This window comes from Sturnira hondurensis, unplaced genomic scaffold (assembly GCF_014824575.4).
Source record: "Sturnira hondurensis isolate 20B ecotype Veracruz unplaced genomic scaffold, ASM1482457v3 Scaffold0013299, whole genome shotgun sequence".
Taxonomy (NCBI): domain Eukaryota; kingdom Metazoa; phylum Chordata; class Mammalia; order Chiroptera; family Phyllostomidae; genus Sturnira; species Sturnira hondurensis.
Genome location: NW_028085930.1, coordinates 5,897,235 through 5,907,570, shown reverse-complemented (window position 1 = coordinate 5,907,570; position 10,336 = coordinate 5,897,235).

Here is a 10,336-nt window from a genome sequence, read left to right as displayed (position 1 = left end):
AGTAACTTGCCTAATTCATTAAACAACTGAACGCCTTACTATAAAGAAATGTATAGAAGCAACTGACCAAACCACACTAGCTTAGTCATGGACCCAGTCAGGGAGAACCAGGGTCATATTCTCCTCTTGTCCTAATCTTTGCAGTTCTGATCATATCTCATGTTTACTTAATGCTACTTCTACCACCACTGTATTCCTATTTTGCACTGGGCAGATGATTTCCAATCACAAATCTGGGAATTATCTCTGCTTCTGGGAGAAGATCCCTCTCTCTGAAATCTTTTCTTTATTTTATAATCCAGACTCCTTGACACCCTGGTATCCTGGTCCACATTATACCAGGCTCTCAAAATTCCCCAGCCTTCCTTCACCCTACCTTGTATTCAACTTTGTGACCTGGGAGAAATCAATTGCCAGAGAGGCCTCTGGAGTGAGAACTGAAGCAACTTCTAGCATAGATATGGCCTATTTTGCCTGAAATCAACCCTGTAATGGACACTAAACTATATCCCTAACCCTGACCTCCAATCCCCTTCCCAAATCTGCCAAACCTATCCAAGTGTTCTGCAAATAATGTGGCAGAAGAGACCACCTTTTCCTGCATGCCTACCTTTGATCAGGACTTTTGTTCCTTTACACATGACAGTTTCCAGAGTCTACTCAGCTCCAGGGTCAGTGGCCTCTGAAGCTGTTGGCATAGAGGTCAGGAATGGTTGGATTAGGTTGAACATTATACTAACCAGGAAGGGGTTTTCTTAGGAGGTTCTTTTGCTTGCAGAATAGATATCACTGGCTTTTGAAATGAGGACAAATGACTTCTAGTTTCTCCCAGTACATTATAGAATGATGGAGTTGAAGAAAAGGAGCCCCGAACTTTGCAACATTGAAAGATGCTGACCACCTCTGTTTAGTTATTCCTCATTTTGCACATGACCCTGTTATTTGCCCTGCAGCATACTGTGTGTCTGTGGAGACAGATAAAAGGCTTCCCTTTCATATTCCTCCTCTCCTTCCTGGACTTTCTCACTTCTCTTCTCCTTTTGGTTCTTTTCTTCTGTTAAGAAATATGTACCCACTTTCCTCTCTTTCCTTTCCTTACTGAGGCCATGGACAGTGGAATTTCAGAGACTGGGACCAAGAGGCAGCTGGAGGATTAGGAAATTGATTATGTACAGGGGAAGTGATCAAAGAGCCTAGGATATTAAGAATATCAGGATTCGTGTTTCTCACTGTCAGAGAAGGGAGTTGCAGATATGGGGAGGAAAACATGGGAAGATATGCTGTGGTGTTCAGCAGAAATGGGAGGAATTAGTGTGAACTCAGGGTTGGAGAGAGAGGGAGAAAGGAAAATAGTTACAGATCTGTGTCATGGATATTTATTGACTTATTATCTATCTGTAGCTCTATTGAAAGATGCTAGTATCAACTTCTCTCCAATAGTAGTTACCATACTTAATGCTCAGAATTTGGTTCCTTTTAGTACCATTCTATATTAAAGGAATAAAGTTTTTTTTAGAGGAGTAAGATTCCAGGAACATGGGTTCCAGAGTTGGTGCAGGGGAAGTAAAAGATAAGCCTGAATATTTTATTCTGCCATAAAGTAAAGTGTTTAAAAAATAATGGGGCTTGTAAAAAAATATAGAGAAAGCTTGGAGGCCTACCTGGTGGCCAAATTCCTAATAATCTGAGTGTAAAAACAACGGAGGAAGGTTCTGGGAAGATGGCGGAGGGCCAGGATTCTGTCTCCCTACCCAGACAACAAGTGCACTGGTAGAATTTGTCTGATGTATTTTGGGACTCTGAAGTCTGTTGGAGGCTTCCAACCTCTAGGGGAAGGCCTGAAAGATAAATTGGCATTAATTTCAATCAATTTTAGTGTGGCGGTGGCCACAAATTCTGTCAGGCAGCTGTGCATATATTCCAGGAGCAACTTGCACACAGCTTGTGGGAGATAGATGAATAATGAAAATCCTGTCATGCACATATCAGGGATCTGTGCTATGGTCACTGACGGGGTCACCATCAGTGACCATATGGTCACTGAAGGGTCACTTCTGACAGGGAGGTGCCACTACAATCCCCATCCCCCTCCAGCTGAAGCAACTCCCTGAGGTTTTAAAGGGCTGACATCACTTATACCTCACCATCTTTCTCCTTTCTGCCTTCGAGAACCAGACAGGAACATGAGCATTTTAGAGGACAACTGCGTATTTAGGGGATGTTAGAAAATTATCGCACATGCCCAGGGAAAAGAGCAGCTTCAGAAAGACCTGAAAAGACCTTAAGTTTACACCTCAGGCTGATCCTCAGCACAGAGGCAGCCTACAGCAATAAAATAGCAAAACAAAACAAACTGCCTAGTCTTAGGAAAAAGGGAATCTGATTTCCACAGTTACTACGTTATTTAATTCAAATGTCCAGTTTTCAATAACAAAAAAACCCATAAGATATACAGAGAAATAAGAAAGTATGGCCTATTTTTAGGGAAAAAATAAACCAACTGAAACTGTCCCTGAAAAAAAACTCCTGATGACTGATCTACCACAGAGGTCCCCAATACCCAGGGCCACAGACCAGCACAGGTCCAGGGCCTGTTAGGAACCAGACTGCACAGCACGCTGTGAGCAGCCCGTGAGCAAGTGGAGCTTCCTCTATGCTTATATCCACTCCCCAACTTTAGCATCACTGCCCAAGCTCCTCCTGTCAGATCAGCAGCAGCACTGGATTCTCATAGGAGCGTGAACCCTGCTGTGAACTTCACAAGTGAGGGATCTGGGTTATGTGCCCCTATGAGAATCTAATGACTGATGATCTGAGATAGAGTTGAGGTGGTGATGCTACTGCTGGGGGGAAGCTGCAAATACAGATGATCATTAGCAGACAGGACTGACTGCACAGAGACCATAATAAATCAACTGCTTGCAGACTCATATTAAAACCCTATCAGTGAGTGGCAAGGGACAATTAAGCTGTAACTTGTGGGAGGCTTTATAGTGGCAAGTGAGTTGATGTACTTCAATGGTACATATGCTTTAAGTCAGAATCTGACACTTATTCGAGTCTGCATGTGGCCTGTCCATTATCTTATTTAGTACTTCTATCTGCACCTGTTTCCCACACGGCTCTGTCTCAGTCACAGTTTCGGTGAGTCCACACACTAACCCCAGCCAACATGAGTAAAAAACAAATGTTGCTGGAGAGCTCCTTTGAAAAGTGGGAAAGACCCAATGATGAGACAGCAGAAGACTCTAAGACTGCCAATAAAAAGAAAGCTGCATTTGAAAGAAAATACCAAGAGTCGTACTTAAATTATGGTTCATTGCAACAGATGATTCACTTTCTCCAAGCCTGCTTTGTGGTGACTGGCTACCCAATGAAACCATGAAACCTTCAAAACTGCTTCGCCACTCGGAGACCAAGCACACTGCATTAAAGGACAGGCCTCTGGGAGTTTTTCAAAAGAAAAAAAACTGAACATGAAGAACAGAAGCAATTACTGAAGGCCACCACTTCATCAGATGTGCCTGCACTGAGAGCATCGTTCTCAGTGGTTAACTGCATTGCTAAAGCTAAGAAGCACTTTATTATTGGTGAAGAGTTGATCCTACCTGCTATTAAGGACATTTGTAATGAACTTTTAGGAGAGGCTGTGGTTCAAAAGGTGGCACTTTGGGTGCTACTGTCTCCCATCACTGCCAGGTGGGACATTCTAGTTGCAGAAAAACAAGCTCAGGGCTCCCACTGATTCTGCATCATGGTGAGTTGTATAATTCATTATACATTACAATGCAATAATAATAGAAATAAAGTGCACAATAAATCTAATATTCTTAAATCATCCCCAAATCATTCCCATCCCCACCCCGATCCCCTGGTCCATGGAAAAATTGTCTTCCTTGAAACTGGTTCCTGGTGTCAAAAGGGTTGGGGGCTGCTGATCTACTGGACAAAGACTGCAGAACACTATCTTAAAAAGGCTCAAAAATACTAAAAGAAGGTGTTAAGAAAGTAGAAAATCTGACATGTAGAAAAATGAAAATAGCCATAAAGAGATGAAAAGCCTACAAAGAAAACAAAAAGAAATTTGAGGCTAAAAAATACATTAACTGAAATGAAAATTCACTAGAAGGATTCAAAAGCATGTTGGAACATGCAGAAGAAAGAGTCAGGGAACTGAAAGATAAGACAGTTTAAATTACGGAGTTTGAGAAACAGAAATTTTAAAGGTGGAATAGAAGTGAACAGAGCCTAAGGGATCTGTGAGACACCATGACATGGAACAACATACTTTGTGGGAGGAGTACAACATACTTCCCCCAGGAGGAGAAGAGAAATGAGCGGGAGAATATTTGAAGGAATAATGGCTAAAAATTCCCCAAATTTGATGAAAGAGATAAATATAAATACCCAAGAAATTCAACACCAAGTAGGGTGCACTAAGGGACCCACACTAAGACATATTACGAGCAAAATGTCAAAAGCCTAAGTCTAAAAGAGATTCTTAAATGCAGCAAGAGAGATGCTACTTATCACAAAGGGCTCCTAATAAGATTGTAAACAGAGTCTTCTTCAGAAAATTTGGGGGCCAAAAGGCAATGGCTAATATATTTAAAGTGCTAAAGAAAAAGAAAGCCACAAGAATCCTATATGTGGCAATATAGTTCTTCAAAAGTGAGGAAGAAATTAAGACCCTCCCAGATGAAATCTGAGGGAGGTTGTTCCCACTAGACATGCCCTGCAAGAAATGCCACAGGGGGCCTGCAGGTTGAAATGGAAGGACACTAGCCAGTAATGTGAATCCTTATACAGAAGTAAAGTTCATAGTAAAGGAAAATACCTGGGCAGTTATAAAAGCTAGTGTTATAACTTCACTTCTGGTTTCTGCATGTAAGAGGCTAATGCATTAAAAATAGTAATTGGTTTATGTTTTTAATATACTATGTATAAAAACAAAATTTTGTGATATCAGCAACCGAAAGCAGTGGGGAAAGGAACTTCAAAAGAGCAGAGATTTTGTATGTTATTAAAGATTCAAATTAAAGTGTTATAATTTTAGGATGTTAAATACAACCTCCATAGTAACCAGAAGGAAAATAACTACACAATACACACAGAAGGAAATGAGAATGGAATTTAAATGTCCCACTGTAAAAAAATCAATCAAACACAAAAGAAGACAATAATGCAGGTAAAGAGGAATGAAAAAGCTACATGGCATATAGAAAGTAAACACTTCAATGACAGAAGTCCCTCCTTATCAGTTATAATGTAATTTTTATTTTTTATTGATGTAACATTGGTTAATAACATTATATAACTTTCAGGTACTCATTGTAATTTTATATCTGTATATACCATAATGTGTTCACCACCAAAATCTAGTTTTCATTCATCATCATATATTTGACTCCCTTTACCCATTTCGTCTTCCCTGCACTCACTCTCCCTCTGGAATCTACCAGCCTTTTGTCTGTATCTGTGAATTTGTTTTTGTTTTGTTTGTCCATTTATTTATTTTTATTTTATATTCCATACGAGTAAAACCATATAATTTTATTTTTTCTATTTTTTTAATAGTCTTTATTTATTTATTTATTTATTTATTTATCTTTAGAGGGGAAGGAGAGGGAGAGAAACATCAATGTATGGTTGCCTTGCGTGCGTCTCCTGCTGGGAGTTGGCCTGCAGGGAACTGGCCTGCAACCCAGGCATGTGCCCTGACTGGGAATCGAACCACGATCCTCTGGTTCGCAGGCTCATGCTCAATCCACTGAGCTACGCCAGCCAGGGCTATAATTTTATTTTTTTCAATCTGACTTATTTCACTTACCATAATACCCTCAAGATCCATCTATGTTGTTGCAAATGGCAATATTTCATCTTTTCCATGGCGGGGTAGAATTTCATTATGCATATATATGTATACATACAAAAACACATACACAAATGCGGCATCTTCTATATCCACTCATCCATCAATGGACACTTAGGTTTTTTGTATATCTTGGTTATTGTAAATAATGCTATAAAGACCATAAGGATACATATATCTTTTTGAATTAGTGTTTTCATATTCTTTGGATAAATATCCAGAAGAAGAATTGCTGGGACATATTGGTTTGAGAGACAGAAATAAAGAGAGAAACATTGATATGAAAGAGAAACATTTATCGATTGCCTCCTATATGCACCCAAACTGGGAACTGAACTTGAAAACTAGGTATGTGCCCTGACTGGGAATCAAACCTGCAGCCTTTCAGTGCACAGGACAATACTCCAACCAACAGAGCCACACTGGCCAGGACACAATAGTTCTATTCTTAATGTTTTTGAGGAATTTTCATACTGTTTTCCATAACAGCTTTATCAATTTTCAATCTGACCAACAGTGCACAAGGGTTCCCTTTTCTCCACATCCTCACCAATGCTTGTTATTTCTTATCTTTCTGTTACTAGCCATTCTTACAGGTGTGAGGTGATATCTCATTGTGGTTTCTCATTGATTCGTGTTTCTCTAATAATTAGTGTAATTCATTTTTTCATGTGCCTGCTGACCATTTGGCTATTTGGGCTCTTCTATGGTTCCTTACACATTTTCAGATTTTTTCCTGCAAGTTCTGTGAAAAATGCCTTTGGGATTTTGACAGAGATTGCATTGAATCTACAGATTTCTTTAGGTAATATGGACATTTTAACAGTGTTAATTCTTCCAATCCATGAGTACAGGATATCTTTCCATTTCTTGATTTTCCTCAGTTTCTTTCAATAATTTTTTGTAGTTTCTAGTATATAGGCCTTTCACCTCTTTTGTTGAGTTTATCCCTATGTGTTTCATTCTTTTTGTTGTGATGTAAATGGGCTTTTTTAATTTCTCTTTCTGATAGTTCATTGTTAGTGTATACAAATGCAACAGATTTTTGTATACTGATTTTGTAACCTGCAACTTTGCTGTATTTGTTTATTATTCCTAATAGTGTTTGTGGTGGGCTCTTTATGATTTTCCATATATAAAATCATGTCACCTGAAAATAGTGACAGTTTTACTTCTCCCTTTCCAAACTGGATGCCTTTTATTTCTTTTTTCTTACCTAATTGCTTTGGTGAGGACTTCTAGTACTATGCTGAATAAAGGTTGCAAGAGTGAGCATCCTTGTCTTGTTCCCGATCTTACATGAAAAGCTTTCAGCTTTGTACCATTGAACATTATGTCAGCTATGGGTTTTCATATATGGCCTTTATTATGTTGAGGTGCTTTCCTTCTATACCCATTTTATTGAGAGTTTTTAAAATCATAAATGGAGGTTGAATTTTGTCCAGTACTTTTGCTGCATCTATTGGGACCATTATATAATTTTAGTCCTTCATTTTGTTAATGTGGTGTATCACCTTGATTTATTTGTGGACACTGAGCCTTCCATTTGTTCATCTTTTACTAGTTCCTTAAGATGTAAGGTTTGATTGTTTATTTGAGATTTCTCTCATTTCTTGAGGTAGGCCTGTATTGCTATGGATTTCCCTCTTAGCTTAGTACTACTTTTGTTGTGTCAAATATTTTGATATGTTGTATTTTCATTTGTCTCTAGGTGTCTTTTGATTTCTTCTTTTATTTCTTCATTGACCCAATAGTTGTTCAGAAGCATGTTGCTTAATCTCTACATATTTGCAAATTTTCCAGCTTCCTTCTTGTAGTTGATTTTTAATTTTATGCCGTTGTGGTCAGAAAAGATGCTTTATATGATTTCAACCTTCTTAAATTTACTGAGACTTGTTTTATGACCCAAAACATGGTCTATCCTTGAGAATGTTAACATGTGCTCTTGAAAAGAATGTGTATTCTGTTGCTTTTGGATATGTTTTGCGAATGTCTATTAAATTGATCTGATCTAATGTGTCACTTAAGGCCAATTTTTCCTTGTTGGCTCTCTGTTTGGATGATTTATCCATTGATGTAATTGTGGTGTTAAAGCCTCCTACTATTGTTGTGTTGCTGTCTATTTCTCTCTTTAGGTCTGTTGATAATTGCTTTATATATTTTGGTGCTCCTAAGTTGGATAAATATATTTGTATATTAATAAATACTATGTCTTCTTAATGGATAGTTACAAGTGCATTAAAATAATAAAGATCTCAAATTAATAGCTAATTTTACAACTTAAGAAACTAAAATAAGAATAACAAACTACACCCAAATCTAACAAAATGAAGTAAATAGAAAAAGATGAAAGTAGAGATAAATGTAATAGGGAATAAACTAGCAATAGACTAACTAAAGAAAATAAGTTAATCCAAAAGTTGTGGTTTTTAAAAAAGAGATGAACAAAATTGACAAACTTTTAGCTTGCTTGACTAAGAAAAACAAAAGATTCTAATTACTAAAACCACAAAGGAGAGTGGGAACATTATTACTGATTCTGCAGAAATCAAAGGGTCATGGAAATGGACAACAGTGCACTGATTGTGAGGGGATGGAATGGGTGGAGGTGGAGAGGATATAAGTGGGATAAATGGTAATAAAAAAAAAGTACAATAAAAAATTTTTTAAAGATTTTATTTATTTATTTATCTTTAGAGGGGAAAGAGAGAGGGAGAGAAACATCAATGTATGGTTGCCTTTCGTGCGTCCCCTGCTGGGAGTTGGCCTGCAACCCAGGCATGTGCCCTGACTGGGAATTGATCCATGATCCTCTGGTTCGAAGGCCTGTGCTCAATCCACTGAGCTATGCCAGCCAGGGCAAAAATTTTTAAAGAAATAAAAAGAATTATATAGAGAACTATAAATAAGAGTACATCAACACATTGGATAACCTAAGTGAAATGGACAAATTCCTAGATACACAAAACCTATCAAGACTAGTCACGACTTCCAGTCAAGATGGCAGCATAGATAAAAATGGCTCATCTCGCACATCAAAATTACAGCTGAACTAAAGGACAACCATTATTTGGAACTGTCAGAAACTGAGCTGAATGGAAGTCCTACAACTACAGAATTAGAAAAGAAACCACATTGAGGCTATTAGGAGGGGCCAAGATGTGGAACAGGCTGGTCCTGCACCCATGTGCAGCAGATAAAAATTGGGAGGGACATCTCAGGAGTGAGGGGTCCCAGCCCCACACCAGGCCCCCCAGACCAGGGTTCCAGTGCCAAGAAGTTAAGTCCCTATTATTTCTGGCTGTAAAAACCAGCAGAGATTGAGGTTGTGGAAGACAGAAACTTCTGGGTTCCCAGGCAGATTGTCTTAAAGGGCCTGTACACAGACTTGCTCAGGCTCACTCCTTCTGAGCTCCAGTACAGGGACAGCAGGTTGAAAGACATCAGAGACATAGGGGGAGGAACTGAATTGTCTGGCATCAGAGCAAGAGCTGGGGGGCAGCTTTCTCCCAGCAGAAGAGCTGGTAGAGGCCATTGTTTTTTTTCTGAGGCCTCCCACTCTGTTCACTCCATGCTCATGATTCTCTGAGGCCCTGCTCCACCCAACTTTTGGGTCCACTCAAGCTGTTTCCAGTGGCTTTTCCATACGAATGGCTTGTCTTGTTACATGCTTCAGATTTTCCTAAACTCTTTCAAACAAGTAGTACTTGGCCTCAGTGTGCTCCATACCTCTTGCTAAGTTGCCCCAGATCCAGCACTAGCAGCAGCTGGTCTTGGTTCACAGCTTGGTTTCATGTGAGCACCTCTAAGCCCAGCATAAATAGTAGCCATCTGCAGATTGCTTTAAAGCTTATGTTGTATGATGCTGGACAGAACACAGGCCTTGTATATGCCAATAACAATAAAGGCTCAACTACAACAGGGGGTGTACACAGCCCACATGGTGGGTGCACCTTAAGTACCCAACTTGGATAATAGGGGAAAGTTATACCACTGGACCTTACAGTACACCTACTATATTAGGCCAGTCTACCGAGCTTGGGACATACAGTAGCTCTACCTGTTACATAGAAACAAACACATAAAGGATATATAAATGAGGAGACAAAGAAATATGGCCAAAATGAAACAACAGAACAAAAATTCCAGAAAAAGAACTAAACATAATGAAGAGAAGGCATCTGCTAAATGTAAAGTTCAAAACACTGGTTTTTAGACTGCTCAATGAACTTAGAACATCAATAGCAATAAAAAGATCCAGTCAGAAACAAAGGATACACTAATTGAAATAAAGAACAATTTACAGGGAATCAACAGTAGAGTGGATGAAGTCAAGAATCAGATGAGCAATTTGGAATATAAGGAAACAAAAAACAACCAATCAGTACAACAAGTGGAAAAAAGAATAAAAAAAATGAGGATAGTGTAAGAAGCTCTTGGGATAACTTCAAGAGATACAACATT